We start from the raw sequence: 16,844 nt of genomic DNA, 5'->3' as shown, positions 1-16,844 counted from the left end.
TACAGCTGAGATTTGGAGGAGGTCCTCCTTAATCTCTTCCCTGAGTTTCTTACGACTTTCCTCTATTTTATCTTCTAATTTCTGCAGTCGTGTTTCCACAGCTGCAATTCTGGCATGAGTTGGGCCATGTACAGCATCTGCATATGCCCGAAGCTTCTTTGCCATATCGAGCACAGTCTCATATACCTCATCCCGCTTCATTATTGCTAGAGCAGAAGCGTATTCAGGTGGCCCAAGGCGCACAAGTTTCCTCCACATTACAGGTGTGCACGGTACTAAGTCCGGATTCCTAGTTGTTATATCATCTGAAAAAATGATCTCTACCACTGCCATCTCCCTCAGGCGTTGGATCCCCTGTTCTATGGTCTTCCACCGTGTCTGCTGAATATAGAGGTCATCTGCACACAGGTATCTTTGTGCTACACTGTCTAGGACCCGTTCCCAGAGGCTGTGAGGGCTAGCCCTCCTCATCATGCCTTGGTCGATGACAGGATCATGTGACAGGGATCCTAAATGCCTCGCTTCAGTGCCATCCAGAATGGTAGCCTCCCCTGCCGCATCCCAAAGGCAGACTAGCCAACTAATTATAGACTCATCAGGCTGTCGCCTATAATCCTTCCTTAGGCCTCGAAGGTCCTTCAGGGAGAAGGAATCAATATTGGCTCCGGAATCTGTGCCACTTGGTGTGGTCTCTGATTTTGGTGATGGTCCTTCTCTTGGATCATCATCACCCTCCACCCTTCGGTCAGTCTTGCTTTTACACTTTCCACCTCTTGTATTAGCAGCAACAGCCATTGGTTGGGGCTTACTGTCTGGTTTAACTACTGGCCTGGAGCCTGGGATGTTAGCTGCAGCCTGAGTGACTGGGATAGTAACTAATTTATCTCCCTGTTCCCTTTCCTCTATCTGCTGCCCTACAGTGTCTAGCAGGGTGCGATAAGCATGTGCCAGGGCCCAGCTCACTGCAATGATCCTTTCCTCCTTAGTGTTACCATGGCACCTCTCTCTCAGATACTTTACCACCTCAGCTGGGTTCTGAATTTGTTCAGATGGAAAGTCCCAGACTACAGGATCAGAAAACTCCTTTAAAATTTGGCCCATATCCTCCCATTTCCCATGCCAGTCAGAATCCTTCACCCTTGGTTTTACTCCTAAATCAGGAGTCTCACCAGCCCCTCTAGAAATCTCAGCCTTCATCTTATATAAACTGCAGACAGTATAAAGAAAGCTTACTAAATTAAATGCCAGAAAGATGGTATCCTTCGCAGTCAGGGAGGACCAAACATTTTCTAATAGAGATGTAAACAATTCGGAGGAAAAGAAGGAAAGCAAAGGCTGAAAAGCCTCCTCCCCTGCTTATCCCCTAACAAACTGAGTACACAGCCACAACCATGAACCATACATGCCTGGAACCGATAGCAACATTTTTATAAACCTCTTGCAAATCATCACAACCAAGCCCAGCCCGATAAATATTCTGGTTAGTGTCCCTCTGCTACTTTTGTAGCTACGCATTAGGGATAATACCGGAGCTATTTCTGGATAAGAAAATAAACCTAGGGACCACAAAGGTATTAAAACTTCAAAGAACCCTAATAACCAGAAATAGAGGCAGGCTTTCACTCCAAATGACATTATACCTTCAAAAAGAGACATACCAATATGCCCACAAAACAACAGAAACCAAAATATTATTAGAATAAAGTTTTTTCCACTTTGTATGGTCGATCTCCCCGTACGGGCCACCAAAAATGTTTGTCCTGGTTTAGGACAAATTAGGGGAAAATCTCCACAACTCCCTCCCCCACCACCGGGTTCGGGAGGAATTTCCTCAGAGGAAAAGTGGAAAAAACTTGTTTATTAAGAAACAACAAAAAAACACTCCCCAACACAAGAAAAACAGTCTGAGATGACAAGAAATGTGTTCACCAGTCCAAGAGAGGGTGAGCAGTCTCTGCTGGGGAGGGTGCCAAAGCTTCTCTCAGGTGCAGACTCCGGGGGGGGGGTCCCTTGACGTTCCCAAATCAGGGCCCAAAGCAGGTCCGATGTCTTCAGGGAAGGGGAGGAAGGAAAGAAGGGGAAAAACAAAAGCAGAAAAATGGCAAAAAGCAAGCAAAAAAGCAGAAAGCAAGAGAGCAAAGCCAGCAAAGCGAGCCTAAGCTAGCAGCAAGCAAGCCAAAAGCAAGCAGCTGGGGGAGGGGCTTCGCTATAGACAAAACAAACTGAGATCATGGGAACAGAAACACACGATTTGGGATACAAAGCATGAAAATGTCCTGTCACCCCAGGACACTTGGTCACAGTTTTAGCTGCAAGGCTAGTCTTGGTCATAACAGTTTCTTATCACTGCCTCAAGCAGACAGTTTCTTTCTTATCCGCTAGCATTGCATTCTTTTCATCTTACTTTTGCAAGCAATGGCCTTGCCTGCTCTTGCAAGCATAGCAAATGTTGAGCGAGATACATTGTTCATACTATTACCCCTAATTAACCACCCTTTGACTTTTAGTCCCGTTGTTTTAATGTCATTCCTGCTATTTTACTTCCTGCCACATAAAACTCACACCAGAGATAATTTTTCCCCCAAGGTTAAATCTCCCTTAGGCACTCACCAGGTCTCCCCTCCCTTCTGCATTACCCACGAAGTACACCCTGGTCCTTGGGCATAGACAGTCCCATGAATGGGTCTGTCTTTTCCCATGGGAAGAGAAATCCACACCCACTTCTTCAGTCATTTTGCTACTTGCACTACAGGGACCTTATCTCCTCCCACAGCGTCTCTGAGTTTTGTTTGGGCAGGACCAGGGAAGTTAGCAGATCCTCTGGTGTTAACCAGCGCAGTGGCTTCTGCTAAATTTGCATCCCAGTGCTTCCATGCCCCATTGCTCAGTAGTCTCAACATAGTCTTCAGCAGTTCATTATACCTCTCAATCTTTCCAGAGGCTTGTGGGTGGTAAGGGATATGATATATCCACTCAATACTATGTTTCTTTGCCAAAGAGTTTATGAGGTTATTTTGAAAATGAGTCCCATTGTGTGATTCAGTTCTCTCTGGGGTACCATGTCACCACAAAATGTTTCTTTTAAGACCCAAGATGATGTTTTGAGCAGCAGCATCATTTACAGGGTGTGTTTCCAGCCAACCAGTAGATGCCTCCACCATGGTATGTAGCTCTTGCCTTGGCATGTTCATGGCAGTGGTCCAATATAGTCAATTTTCCAGGCCTCACCATATCGGAAACCCAGCCACTGCCCTCTGTTCCAAGAAGATTATACTCACATGGCTTGCTTGATTGCAGCACGTTTCACATTTGTGAATAACCTGTGTGATGGCCTCCATGGTCAGGTCCACCCCTTGGTCACAAGCCCATCTGTATGTAGCATCACTTCCTAGATGCCTTGATGTTTCATGAGCCCATTGGGCAATAAATAGCTCACCCTTTTGCTCCCAGTCTAGGTGAATGTGCTGGTTTGAAAGCAAAACCAGTGAGACTCCAAGTCAGAAATACAATTTAATAGAGAGAGAAGAAACAAACAACAAAAAAGTGTAAACATAAAATAAAATAAGATAAATGCAATAGTACAAAGGATCACTGACAGAGTCAGAATGCAAACCTGACACCCTGTTGGTCAGGGTGTTGGAAGCAGTCAAAAATAAGTCCTCCTGGAGTGACAGATGTGGCTCCGTTGGAGTAGAGATCACCCACAAGAAAGGGTCCAGTGGAAACAGGCTCCCTTGGTGTTTGGGATTGCTGGTTTTATCCCAGTGGAAAGGCTTTGGCTCCTCCCACTGGGTGGAGCATCTCACAATGGAATGAAGTAATGTTATCAGTCATGTGAGAAGCCTTAAATGGCCCATTCACAGGTGATATCCCTCGGAGGAGGATGGGTGGAGGAAACGATAAGAAGGCACTGCCTTATCTGGTGTTATCAGGTGTCCCATTAACAGAAGGCATCCACCCTCTTTCCACCCCTAGAGTTGCAAGAGATAAAGAACAATATCTTCCAAATGGTTTCAACAGATGAAAATAGAATACTCATTTTTGGTTACATTTTTCAACCCAAGACAGTCAGCCTGAACTATTCCAGTCTTGGCAGCCTTATCCACCTGTTTATTTATTGGATGCTTTTCAGTGGCATGATCTTAGGGCAGTTGACCATCTACATGATGTACCTTTACAGCCATGTTTTCTACCTGTGCAGCAATGTCCTGCCACAATGCAGCAGCCCAGATGGGTTTACCACTGCGTTGCAAATTGATCTTCTTCCATTGCTGCAGCCACCCCTATAGGGCATTAGCCACCATCCAAGAGTCAGTATAGAGATCGAGTGCAGGCTACTTTTCTCGCTCATCAATCCCTAGGGCTAGTTGAATGGTTTTCACCTCTGCAAATTGACTTGATTCACCTTCCCCTTCAGCAGCCTCAATGACTTATCGTGTGGGACTCCACACAGCAGTTTTCCACCTCTGATGGTTTCCTATCACATGGCAGGATACATCAGTAAACAGAGCATAGCCTCTTCCATTTTCTGCTAACTCGTTATGTGGTAGTGCTTCTTAGACATGAGCTACCTCCTCAGGCAATGCTTCAAAATCTCTGCCTTCTGGCCAGTCCATTTTCTCTTCCAGGATTCCTGGGCAATTGGGTTTCCCCAGTCGAGCTCACTGTGTAATCAATGCTACCCCACTTACTCCATGTAATGCTGGTTGCATGATGTGTTGAGGGGATGTTTCCTTTGAACATCCAGTGTAGCACGGACAATCGTGGTGCCAAGAGGAGACACGCTTCTGTCCCAACCACTTCTGAGGTGCCTTGAACCCCCTCATAGGCTGCTAATATCTCTTCAGTTGGAGTACAGGGAGCTTCTTATCCTTGGTAACCCTGGCTCCAAAACCCTGATGGTCAACCTCGGGTTTCTCCTGAGGTCTTTTGTCAGAGGCTCAAGGTGAGGCCTTGCTCCCCAGCTGCAGTGTAGAGTACATTTTGCACAGCGAGGCCTGTCTGAACAGGCCCAAGAGCTACCGCATGGGGTATTTCCTGTTTGAGCTGCTCAAAGGCCTCTTGTTGCTCAGGGCCCCACTCAAAATGGTTCTTTTGGGTCACTCGATAGAGGGACTAAGAAGCTAGCTATAACCTGAAATATGCATTTTCCAGAAACCCACAAGGCCTAAGAAATCTTTTGTTTCCTTCTTGTTAGCCAGTGGAGACACAGCTGCTATTTTGTTAACCATCTCCATAGGCGCGTGATGGTGTCCATCCTGCCATTTTATTCCCAAGAACTGGATCTCTTGTGCAGATCCCTTTACTTTTTTTTAATGGGAAGACCAGCTTTCAGAAGAATTTGGATTATTTTCTTCCCTTTCTCAAAAACTTCTGCGGTATTACCCTACACAGTCATATCATCAATGTATTGCAGGGATTTCGGGGCTTCACCCTGTTCCAGTGCAATCTGGATCAATCCATGGCAAATATTGGGACTGTGTTTCCACCTCTGGGGCAGTCAATTCCAGGTGTACTGGACACCCCTACAAGTGAAAGCAAACTGTGGCCTGCACGCTGCTTACAGAGGAATTGAGAAAAATGCATTAGCAATATCAATTGTGGCACCATTTGGCTGCCTTTGACTCCAGTCCATATTTGAGTTCCAACATGTCTGCTATGGCAGCACTCAGAGGTGGCATAACTTCATTCAGGCCTTGATAGTGTACTGTCAGCCTCCATTCTCCATTAGACTTTTGTACTGGCCATATGGGGCTGTTAAAGGGTGAGTGGATCCTGCTGATCACTCCTTGGCTTTCCAGTTGATTAATTAGTTTATGGATGGCAATTACGGAGACTCGGTGCTATATTGCCACTGGTGCACCTTTGTGGTAGCAATTGTCACCTACTGGTCTTCACCTTGCAGCAATCCCATGATGAAGGGATCTTCTGAGAGGCCAGGCAGGGTGGATAACTGTTTGATCTTTTCTGTATTCACCGTAGCTACACCAAAAGCCCATTGATACCCTTTTGGATCCTTGAAGTACCCTCTCCTGAGGTAGTCAATGCCAAGGATACAAGGGGTCCCTGGGCCAGTCACAATGGGGTACTTTTCCCACTTGTCCCCTTTTAAACTCACCTTGGCCTCTAATACAGACAACTCTTGGCATCCTCCTGTGACTTCAGAGACCCAGATCCCAGGTTTCAGCATCAAAAAAGACTGTATGGGGTAGACCCTGTCTGGATGCCAAGCACCCTCCAAACCCACTCTATCACTCCCCTCAGGAGCTGGACTGGGAGGAGAAAATATGACAAAAGGTTCATGAGGTTAGATAAGGACAGAGATCACTCACCAAACGCTGTCACTGGCACAACAGGCTCAAATTAAAGATATTAATTGAATTTATTGCTAACAGATAGCAAGATGATGAGAAGTAAAATAAACCCTTAAAAACACCTTCCCCCCACCTCTTCTCCTTCCCAGCTCTTCTTCCTCCTCCCCAGCAGCACAGGGAGACAGGGAATGGGGGTTACTGTCAGTTCATCACAGGTTGTTTCTACTGCTGCTCAGGGAGGAGTCGTTCCTCTGCTCCAGCATGAGATCCCTCCCATGGGAGAAAGTTCTCCACGAACTTCTCCAACATGAGTCCATCCCATGGGCAACGGTCCTCCCCAAACTGCTGCAATGTGGGTCCCTTTCCATGGGCTGCAGTCCTTCAGGAACAGGCTGCTCCAGCATGGGTTCCCCACAGGATCACAAGTCCTACCAGGAAACCTGCTCCAGTGTCGGCTCCTCTCTCCATGGGTCTGCAGGTCCCCACCAGGACCCTGCTCCAGCACAGGTTTCCTACAGATTCACAGCCTTCTTTCAGGCATTTGCCTGCTCTGGCATGGGTCTCCTCCATGGGCTGCAGGCGGATCTCTGCACCCCCAGGATCCTCCATGGGCTGCAGAGGGACAGCCTGCTTCACCATGGTCTGTACTATGGGCTGCAGAGAAATCTCAGCTCCAGCACCTGGAGCACCTCCTGTCCCTCCTGCACTGACCAGGGTGTCTGCAGAGCTGTTCGTCTCACATATTCTCACTCCTCTCTTCTCTGGCTGCAATTACATCTGCACAATAACTTTTTTCCCCTTCTTCTTAAATATGTTATCAGAGGCATTACCACCATTTCTAATTGGCCCAGCCTTTTTAGCAGCACATCCATCTTGGAGTTGGCTGGTATTGGCTCTGCTGGAAATGGAGGGAGCTTCTGGCAAATCCTCACAGAAGCCACCCCTGTAGCCCCCTCTGCTACCAAAACCTAGCAATGCAAACCAAATACATTCCACCCCTCTCCTCTGTGGATTACGTATTTAAGAATTATCACTACAATCCACATTCATCACATAACCTGTTCTCACATCAACAAAACCAACCAAAGAAAGCTAGACAAAAATTCCCCCCACAAAAATCAAAATAACATTATCACAATGCAGAACCAAAGTGAAAAAATTACACAAAATTCACCCCTTGTCCCTTCACCAGAATTACTACAAAATCTCCCCATGATCATTCTGCTCTCTAAGATTGTCCTTGGAAGACCACAGGGATGCGGACTCCACCCTGTGGAAGAGTGACCCATGTTGCAGCACTTTGTGGAGAATTCTTGCCCGTGGGATGGACTTACATTGGAGAAATTTGTGGAGAACTGTCTCCCGTGGGAGGGACCACATGCTGGAGCAGGGGAAGGACTCGTCTACCTGAGCAGCAGCAGAAACAACTTGTGATGAACTGACTGTAATCCCTGTTCTCCATCTCTCTGTACCACTTGGGAGCAGGAGGTGGATCTTGGGAAGCAGGGAGGGGTGTGGGGAAGGTGTTTTTAACATCTTATTTTACTTCTCATTATCCTGCTCTGATTTTGTTAGTAATAAATTAAATTAATATCTCTAATTTGAGTCTGTTCTGCTCATGTTGGTAATCAGTGACTGAGCTCTCTGTGTCCTTGTCTCACCTTATGAACCTTTTGTTCTATTTTCTCTCCTCTGCCCAGCTGAGAAAGGGAGTGATAGGGAGGGTTTGGTGGGTGTCTGCCATCCAGCCAGGGTCTACCCACTACACCTGCCTTGCTCGATTTCCTACACACCACAATGAGAGCTCTTTCCTTCTGAGAAAAGTGGCCTTTAAGAGCTGCCAGCTCTAGTCAGCCCCTCTGTTCTTAAGGACAGTTTCCCAGGGGATCTCATTCACCAACTCCTTAAACATCTGGAAGTTTTCCAAAGTTCAGGGTCCTAACTTTGCTTCTGACCAGCCTCACACTCCTTGAGATCACAAGCTCAACCAGGGCATTGTTGCTACAGCCCAGGCTGCCTCCAATCTTAACTCCTTTAATGAGCTCATCTGCTTTTCTGAGTACTAGGTCCAGTAATGCCTCACCTCAGGTTGGTTTGTCTAATACCTGGGCCAGGAAGTTGTCCTCTACACACTCCAGGAGTCTCCTGTATTGCTTACAGCCAACTGTATTGCTTTCCCAGCAGATGTCCGTGTGGCTGAAATCTTCCCTCAGGGCAAGAGCCTGTGAGCGTTATGTTTCCTGTAGCTGGAGCAAGAAGGCCTCGTCAACAGGCTCCCCTTGATTGGGCGGCTGTAGTGGTTTCACGTTCACCTGTTTCTGTTTACTAAATTTAGTGTAGTGGTCCAAATATCTTTCTTGCTGTGAGATAGGATTAGGGAGAAAAAGGCAAAACAGGCCTAACTTAAGGTAAACAGATAGATTTTATTAACACACACTAAGAAGGAGAAAATAAGAAAAGAAAAAAAAAAAAAAAAAAAAAGAAACTTCTAAAACAACCCCTTCTCCCACCACAAAATGTTAATTTTCTCACAAAGAATGTAAAGAGGCAAAATTCAGAACTCCAAGTCAGTACCACTTATAAAATAGTCTTTCATTCAGTCTTTGAGAGAGAGAAGTGTCTCATGTTTTGTTTTGGTAACTTTCCACAAGAGAAACAGGCTGCTTGTGGCTTCCAACTCTCACAAAAGCAGCTCGCCCCGGAACTTCCACAGTTGTAGACCTCTCATATCACGTAGCCTTTCTCATGACTACATATGGGCCGTGGACTCACACACATACTGGGGTGTCACATTTTAAAGATGCACAACTCAAAGGCAAAGGATTCTTCATCTCAGGGAACAGAGATATTTTCTCACTTCTTCACTGGTGCAGAGGGCTTCTTCTCATGTCTCTGTTCAAACATCTTATGGGATCACCAGATCACAGCTTCTAATTCAATATTCACTTAGTAAATCACAGATACCTTTGCTCAAAAATCCACAAATCATCTCCCCAATTTATGTTGTCCACTGTTAGAAATGAGACGCTTGACATGGCAAATATATCAAGCAGCAATTTAATAATTAATTAATTAATATGGTAAAGTGTGAGCAAAGGCAGCACTGGGTACAGTGGTAGGGGTTTTCCCTTCCAACTGCACACCGATTGCTGGACTTGCCGGTATTTTATTTGTTATATTCATGCATATTCATAAGCTTTCTCAGCAGTTTCTATTTCTAGTTTTAACGTCACAATTTAATACTTAACAGCTATAAATCTATAGATTGTCCTGTATAATTTTATAGACTATTGTGATCTATTTCAATATTTCAATACTCCAGGATGTACATCCAGGATATGTTTTTCCAGATGGTGGGGTTTGGCTTCCAGATGTGGGGGTCTCATTTCTATTTTCTAGGTCCATCAATCTTTGATAGTGATGTCCAGTTTCCTTTTTCAGAAGCCATAAATCAGTGAGCTGAAGTCTTGTTTTCGTGTCTAGGATGTTTTCCTACCTTCTGTGAAGGCCTGGGCCCCCTTCTTACTTCCTTCTTTTGTCTAAAAGCCTTTTTACAATCTAAAACTACAGTTAAAAATTCTTTAATACAAAGCAAGCTTCTAAGGTTATAATTAAAAGACACTTATTACAGAATAGCTTGAGACTTATAATAGGTAATTGCAAGCAAAAGATTCAAAAACTTCCTTCCATGCTTTCCTCAGTTTTTTATTAGAACTCATCTTTATAACTGCCCCATGGCCGTGTTCCACAACTACAATTACACAGATTTTCTTCATTTCCCTGACACGAAACATAACTTTGTATTTCACACCACGATTTAAAGGAATACTCTAGTATATTCATATTACAGCCTGTTACCACAACTCATAGGAGATTTTCAGCTTAGGACCAAAGCAACTTGTCATCTCTTCCACTTAAGGGGTCACTCTTTTTACTGACTCTGGTATCTTCATACTGTCTCTTTAAATATCTCCAATTTGGCTTTTTCTTTCTCTCTGAGAAGGGTTAGAGTTTTAAAAAGGTCTCAGTCTGTGTTAGGAAAGAGTTAACATTCTTGCCCAGGCTTGCAGTGGTCATGTGCTCTCTGCTGGGCTGCAGCTCTGACTGCACGGCGGCTGTGCCGATGGGGAAGGTTGGTAAACGTCTTCCCCTCTACCCCTCGAGATCTTATAGCGTGTGCCCGCTCAGAGCTGCTCCCTGAGGCCCGGGGGGGAGGGGGGGAGGGGGGGGAAGGAGGAGAAAGATCTCATCCTTCCCCGGGCTAATGGCGCCGGCAGGGCCGGGGCATGGCCCGGCTGGGACACGGCCCAGCCGGGACACGGCCCAGCCAGGACCGACCCCTCCCTGTGGGCTGCCATGGCCTCGGGCGCACGGCCAGCACTGCCGAACTGTAGCCTCCCCCGGCAGCCGGGGAAGAGAAGAGGACCCAGCTAGCCCCGGGCCGCTCCCCCCGCGGGCAGCGGGTCCCGGACGCCCAGCCAGGGCCCGGGCCCGTCTGCCCAGGGACGGCGGGGCCTGGAACGGGCCCCCTGGGCTGCCTGCGATATTACCTTGTAGCCCGCCGAAAAGAGAGCGAACTTCCCCAGATACTCCTGATTTAAGGCTGTGTGACCCAGAGGTGTATACCTATATTTAATTGGCTAATCTGGTTGCCAATTTCAGGAGTCACTAATTAGTTTTTACCATCTCTGCTAAACCAACACAGTGGCCTATAGTAGACCTCAACCATAAGGTGTCCTTTATTGGTCTGGTCCTTGATTTTTACCCACAAACTCTCAACCTGTTTTGTGGCTGTTTCTGAGAGGCATCTCTTCACAATCCATCCATTCCTTACTGTTATAAATGCCAATACGATATTCCAATTAAAATAATAATTTGGTTTATTAACAAAGATAGAATTACAGAATTTCGGTAAACCCACCAACAGTGGAGATACTTGACAGTCTTTTTCCCGGGAAAATGCCAAGGGTTAACAGTGAGACACAGAACTTGGCCGTCTGCTGCCTCCCCTTTGGTTCACAAATTTGCCCAGTTCGGAGCTTAGTTTTTATACACTTTATTCTGCCCTCGGCAATATTTCCCCATATTTCCCTTTGTTTCCCAGCTAGCTATTCAAATCCAAGGGTGTCTCTGACCAGGCTGGAAAGAGTTCTTTCTCTCAGTTCATATGTTAATGTCCAGTTTCTATAGATCCTTATGGCTGATGAATGGTCGAGATATGGATGATGAGGCTTGATGATCGGAGAGGGTGTAGTCGGGAACCGTTGATGGTTCTGCCGCCTTATCTTGATGGGTCTCCTCCTGGTGCTCGAGGAGACTGCCGGTTTCCGTAAACCTTTTGTCTATTTCTGAATGTGAGTTTCTGGGGTGGTGCCTGCCTTTTCATAATTTTGGTTTAACAAAATGTTACAAGGTGTCCTGAAACTTACATTTTCATACAACACACACATATATACAGTTTTATAGTTTTCAATAATATTTCATTAACTATAAGAACATGAATTAATCATTTCGCATTTTTCACATTTACCATAGAGGGCAACACACCCACCTCTCCTTCCCAGCCTCCTCTGAAAAGCTTGTAGCCCTCAATTGCAGTGCTCCACTTGTGTGATTCATCCTACCATGTTTCTGTGATAGCAATTAGGTCATAGTTTTCTAAGTGCATCATGTTTTCTAACTCCTCTTACATGTTTGCTATGCAGTGTGCATTGGTGCAAAGACACTTCAGCTGGCCTGTCAAGCTCTTCAGATTTTCAGGGGTTCCCTCTCATTTCTGTGGCATGTTGACACAGAAATTGCTTTTCAAGATGTCGAGTGATCGAAGAGATAGGGTCTCCATGGTTTGCATCATGAAGCCAATTTTATTAAACACACTGCTGGTTTATATACCTTTCAAGCATAAGCTAAAACAATAACCATATCTATGTTTCTTAGTAACATTGCTTAACTATGGGCTAGTACAGACTTGTACAGGCCTGTACTGTCTTGCACACAAATATACATACATACACCTTGATCTCTTCCTTCTTCAGGGTCTTGCCTCAACTTGCCAGGGCTTGTAGCCTTCTAGCACATCTACTTCTGTAATGAGTTCAGCAGTACTTTGAATCCTGCTTCCAAGCTGTATTCCAACATCAAGACCTAAGATGGTGTTTCGAGCAGTGGCATGGTTTACAGAGTATGTTTCTATTCAACCAGTATGTTATAAATGCTAATACAATATTCTAATTAAAATAATAATTTGGTTTATTAACAAAAGATCGAATTACAGAATTTCGGTAAACTCACCAACAGCGGAGATACTTGACAATTTTTACCTGGGAAAATGCTAAGGGTGAACTTTGAGACACAGAATCTGGCCGTCTGCTGTCTCCCCCTAGGTTCACAAATTTGCCCAGCTCGGGGCTTGGTTTTTATACATTTTATTCTGCTCTTGGCAATATTTCTTCATATTTCCCTTTGTGTCTCAGCCAGCTATTCAAATCCAAGGGTGTCTCTGGCTAGGCTGAAAAGAGTTCTCTCTCTCAGTTCAGATGTTAATGTCTAGTTTCTATAGGTCTTCATGGCTGATGAATGGTCGAGATATTGTCGATAATTCTTGCTACCGTCGCTGATGCTCGAGGAGGGAGGTGGCCTGCTGTGTTGATGGCCCTGCTGATTTCTTATCTCGATAGTTTCCTCCCAGCGCTGCCCATTCATCCTTTTTCTATTTCTGAACAAGAGGACCTAGGGTGGTGCTTGCCTTTTTGTTTCAACCTTATAAGACATGCTGAAACACACGTTCTCATCTATCACATATACACATACAGTAATTTATAGTTTTCAATATATTTCATTAACTATAAGAACATGAATTAACATTCTACATTTTTCACAATTCCCCCATTTTTTTTCTTTTATTAACAATTTAATTCATGTTCGCATCATCTCTATTGTTTCTTTTTACAGTTTAGTGAACTTTTTCCTTTAACTGTATTTCAAACTTTGCTAAAGCTTGTGCGGCTCTTTTTCTTTGTTGTCTTCTTAGATTTATAAGTCTGAAAGTTTTTACTCTTTTTGCTATCTAATACAAGGGACTCATATACTTTAGGGTTAGCTTGGGACTTGTCAGTGCCCAAATTATTATTCTCAGGACCTACAGTCCTGTTATTCTTGCACTTTTTATTCTCTTTCTCTACCTTGAGTCTCTTGAGGATGAATCATTCTGTTTACTTGGCATATTTTCTCCTCTCTTTAGAAGGCAGTCTACTTTCTCTGATTGCATATTCACTTAACTTTCAATTTCAGACTAGATTTTAATTTTTTGTTTTTCTGAGTGCTATTTCTCACAAATTTTATCATCATCTTTAGCTTTTTCAAGTCAATCTGTATATTAATTAGGAATTCATGAGTCTTTGTCCCTGTTTCTATTATATGGGCTAGACTGTGTGATGTTAAACTTCCCTCAGAGGTCCCTTTCAGTGGGATTTTTGAGGATGAAGAGAGCATTTGTGACTAATGATCTTTAGACAGGATCTGTCGGTTGAAATCTTTTTTAACTAATTTAATCTCTTGGTCCAGATTTCCCTTTAAAGGGTGCTCTAAGATGGACTGAATTTTAGCTTCAGGGCTGTCTATTTTGGGAAGCTTCAGGCTAAGTTTAGTTTCATTTTACTGGCTCTTTGTTGGGCTTATAGTTAGGTTTATGACTATTAGAGTGATCTACAAACAAATTCCTCTGTTTATGCTAGCGCCCATTGGGTTGCAACTAATGGCGAGGTTTTGTTTCTTCTCAGCAGCAGGAAAAAGTTGCTTGGACCCTCTTTCTGGTTTCTGCTTCATATTTCTCTATTGGGCTGTTTCTCTAGACGGCCTTAGCTGTTTTGTCGCGGCAGGAACTTTTTTGCACTACAATCTCGGTTTCTATGGTTTGCTTTCCCTCTTCTTGCTGAATTTTTAAGCGGTATCTAATTGATCTCTGTTTCTCCTAACTGATCGTACGGCTAAAAATGTCTCTTAATATTACTCGCCCCTCTTGGGTTTTCTTTAAGGTGGATACAAAAGTTTTCTTTCTGGACTTCTCTAAGTCGTAGCTCAGTGCTCCTTTGGGCTGTTATGTCTTCGATGTAAACGGATCTTCAAATCTCTTGGGGAAGAAACGACTTTCTACTCGGGATTTTTTTTCGGGGTCTCTAATTTCTTGACTCTAGATGCGTGAGTCTAGCTTCTCTCAGCTGTTCTGATGGCTGTTTCTGTAGTTAAAAGGATGAGAAAAGGTCCCTCCCAATGAGGGGTTAACGACACTTCTTTCTAGGTTTTTATTAACACTTTATCTCTAGGTTGTATTCTATGGATAGCAAATCTTAAGGGAGTACTTTGCAGGATTATGCTTTTCTTAATTCCTGCAAGTTTTTGTTGACAGCTACTAGATTGGGCTGTATTTGTGAGTCTTCTAATTGAGGGTGACTCACTGGCATCTCGTGTTCGTAGGGCATTCTGTACATTTCAAATGGAGATAATCTACTGTTTGAATTTGGCATTGTCTGTATATTTAGTAAAGCTAGGGGTAAACATTTTACTTAGGACATTTTTGTTTCAAGCATTAATGTTGATAATTGGGCTTTTATAGTCTGGTTCATCTTTTCAACTTTTCTCGAACTTTGGGGGTGCCATGGGGTGTGATAGTCCCATCGAATTCTTAGGGTGTCAGCTAAATGTTTTATGATTTTTGAGGTAAAGTGTGTTCTTTGATCTGAATCAATATGATCTATAATCTCATAACGAGGAATAATTTCTTCTAGTATTATTTTGGCTACTATATGAGCGGTTGCCTTGGAGCTTGGAAAAGCTTCTACTCAACGAGTTAGTTGATCTGTTATTACTAATAGATATCTATACTTTCTTACTTTTGGAAGTTCAGTATAGTCTACTTGTACCCTGCTGAAGGGGCGATATGCTAGGGGCTGCCTCCCCCAAGGATTCTGTTTAGACTTTGTTCTGTTTACCCTTTGACATATAACACAACTTAATACTTCTTGTTTTGCTAGCTCATATATCTTTTTACAGCTAAAGAATTTCAAGAAATGTTCAGCTAATGCTTGTGCACTCTAATGAGTTTGTGCATGCAGTCTATTTAAAATTTTCCGGGTATATTCTTTTCATATTAATTCTCTGCTGTCTGGTAGTTTCTATTTCTCTCTTTCTTGTTTTGCTCTTCATCTGCTATATTCTTTAACTTCATCTACAGACAGCTGACATGGGTACTCTCTATGGCTATTTTCTTTCATCTCTGAGGTTTTTATTGTGAGGAGAGCTGCTCGTTTCACTTCTTGGTCAGCTAAATTATTTCTACGAGTCTTAAATTGCATTCTTGATTGATGTCTCTTCACATGCACTACTGCAATTGCCTTTGGCTCTCTAACAGCTTCTAGGATCTGTCAGATCAGTTCACTATGTACTAACTCTTTCTCACGGATACTCATCAGCTCCCTTTCTTCTTAAATTTTTCTAAGTGTATTATCTCATAGGAATATTTGGAGTCTGTGAAGATGGTACCCTTCTTCCCTTTTAGTCTTTTTAAGGCTTGTAAAACTGCAAAAATCTCGCAGGCTTGGGCTGACTAGTCGGCACTTAATCGTCTCGACTCAATAACTTTTCCAGTTTTTCTATCTATTATCGCATACTCAGTTTTCTGTTTTCTCTATAACCGGTGCAGACTCATCTACAAACTATTTCTCACCCTCGTTAAGTTCCTCTTCCTCTAGATCTGGTCTTATTTTAGTTTGTAATTCCACTACTTCGGAGCAGTTGTGACTATATTCTTCAGATCTCCCTCCGAACAGAAACTGGGCGGGATTTCGAGCTGCAGCTGTACGGAGTTCTAGTTCAGGGGAGTTTATCAAAATTGCCTCATACTTTAACAGCTGGGAATCTGTAAGCTATTTGTCAGCTTTGTGTTGCAATATACTCTTGACATTGTGAGGGGTATATACTACTAAAGGAGTGCCAAAAGTTACTTTCTTGGCCTCCTCTACTATCAAAGCTACTGCTACAATCGCTTGTAAACACGTTGGCTATCTTCAGCTAACAGGATCTAATAGTTTCGAAACATACTCTACTGGTTTCTTGGATCCCACCCATTCTTGTGTCAGAACCCCATATTCTGTGTGATTGCTAACATCTACGAAGAGTTGGAATTGCTGGTTTATGTCGGGCAGACTCAACACTGGGGCTGTTATTAGAATCTCTAAGTTCTTCTAACCTTCTATTATCTTGCTCATCCCACTTCACGCGGTCTGTGGTGAGCTTTTCATAGAGGAACTTAACCTTTTCACTATATCTCTCGATCTATTGCTTACAATATCTCAAGAGTCCTAAGAACTGTTTAACTTCCCGCTTTGAGCCCGGAGGTGGTAGGGCCACAATTCCCGATATCTGCTCTGGGTCTAATTTCTTCTTTCCCCTTACTAACTAATGCTCTAAGTATTTTACTTCTTGCTCAGTTAATTGCAATTTAGATTTTGACACTTTCAATCCCTTTTTACTCAG

The 16,844-nt window shown here is 43.7% G+C and overlaps 1 protein-coding gene across 7 annotated transcripts in view; it reads left to right on the top strand.

Moving 5' to 3' along the window:
- Nucleotides 1–16,844, top strand: part of LOC134565193 (spindlin-Z-like) — a 134,517-nt gene that overhangs the window by 32,455 nt on the left and 85,218 nt on the right. The window contains exon 1 of one of the 7 annotated variants that reach the window (XM_063424676.1): nucleotides 10,375–10,446. The exons of the other annotated variants lie outside the window; for them this stretch is intronic. The gene's annotated coding sequence lies outside the window, so the exon portion shown is untranslated. Of the gene's footprint in view, nucleotides 1–10,374; nucleotides 10,447–16,844 lie in introns of those variants that run through there. 7 annotated transcript variants of the gene reach the window in all.

This window comes from Prinia subflava (assembly GCF_021018805.1).
Source record: "Prinia subflava isolate CZ2003 ecotype Zambia chromosome W unlocalized genomic scaffold, Cam_Psub_1.2 scaffold_39_NEW, whole genome shotgun sequence".
Classification (NCBI taxonomy): Eukaryota; Metazoa; Chordata; class Aves; order Passeriformes; family Cisticolidae; genus Prinia; species Prinia subflava.
This window is presented reverse-complemented; position numbering and strand designations above follow the sequence as displayed.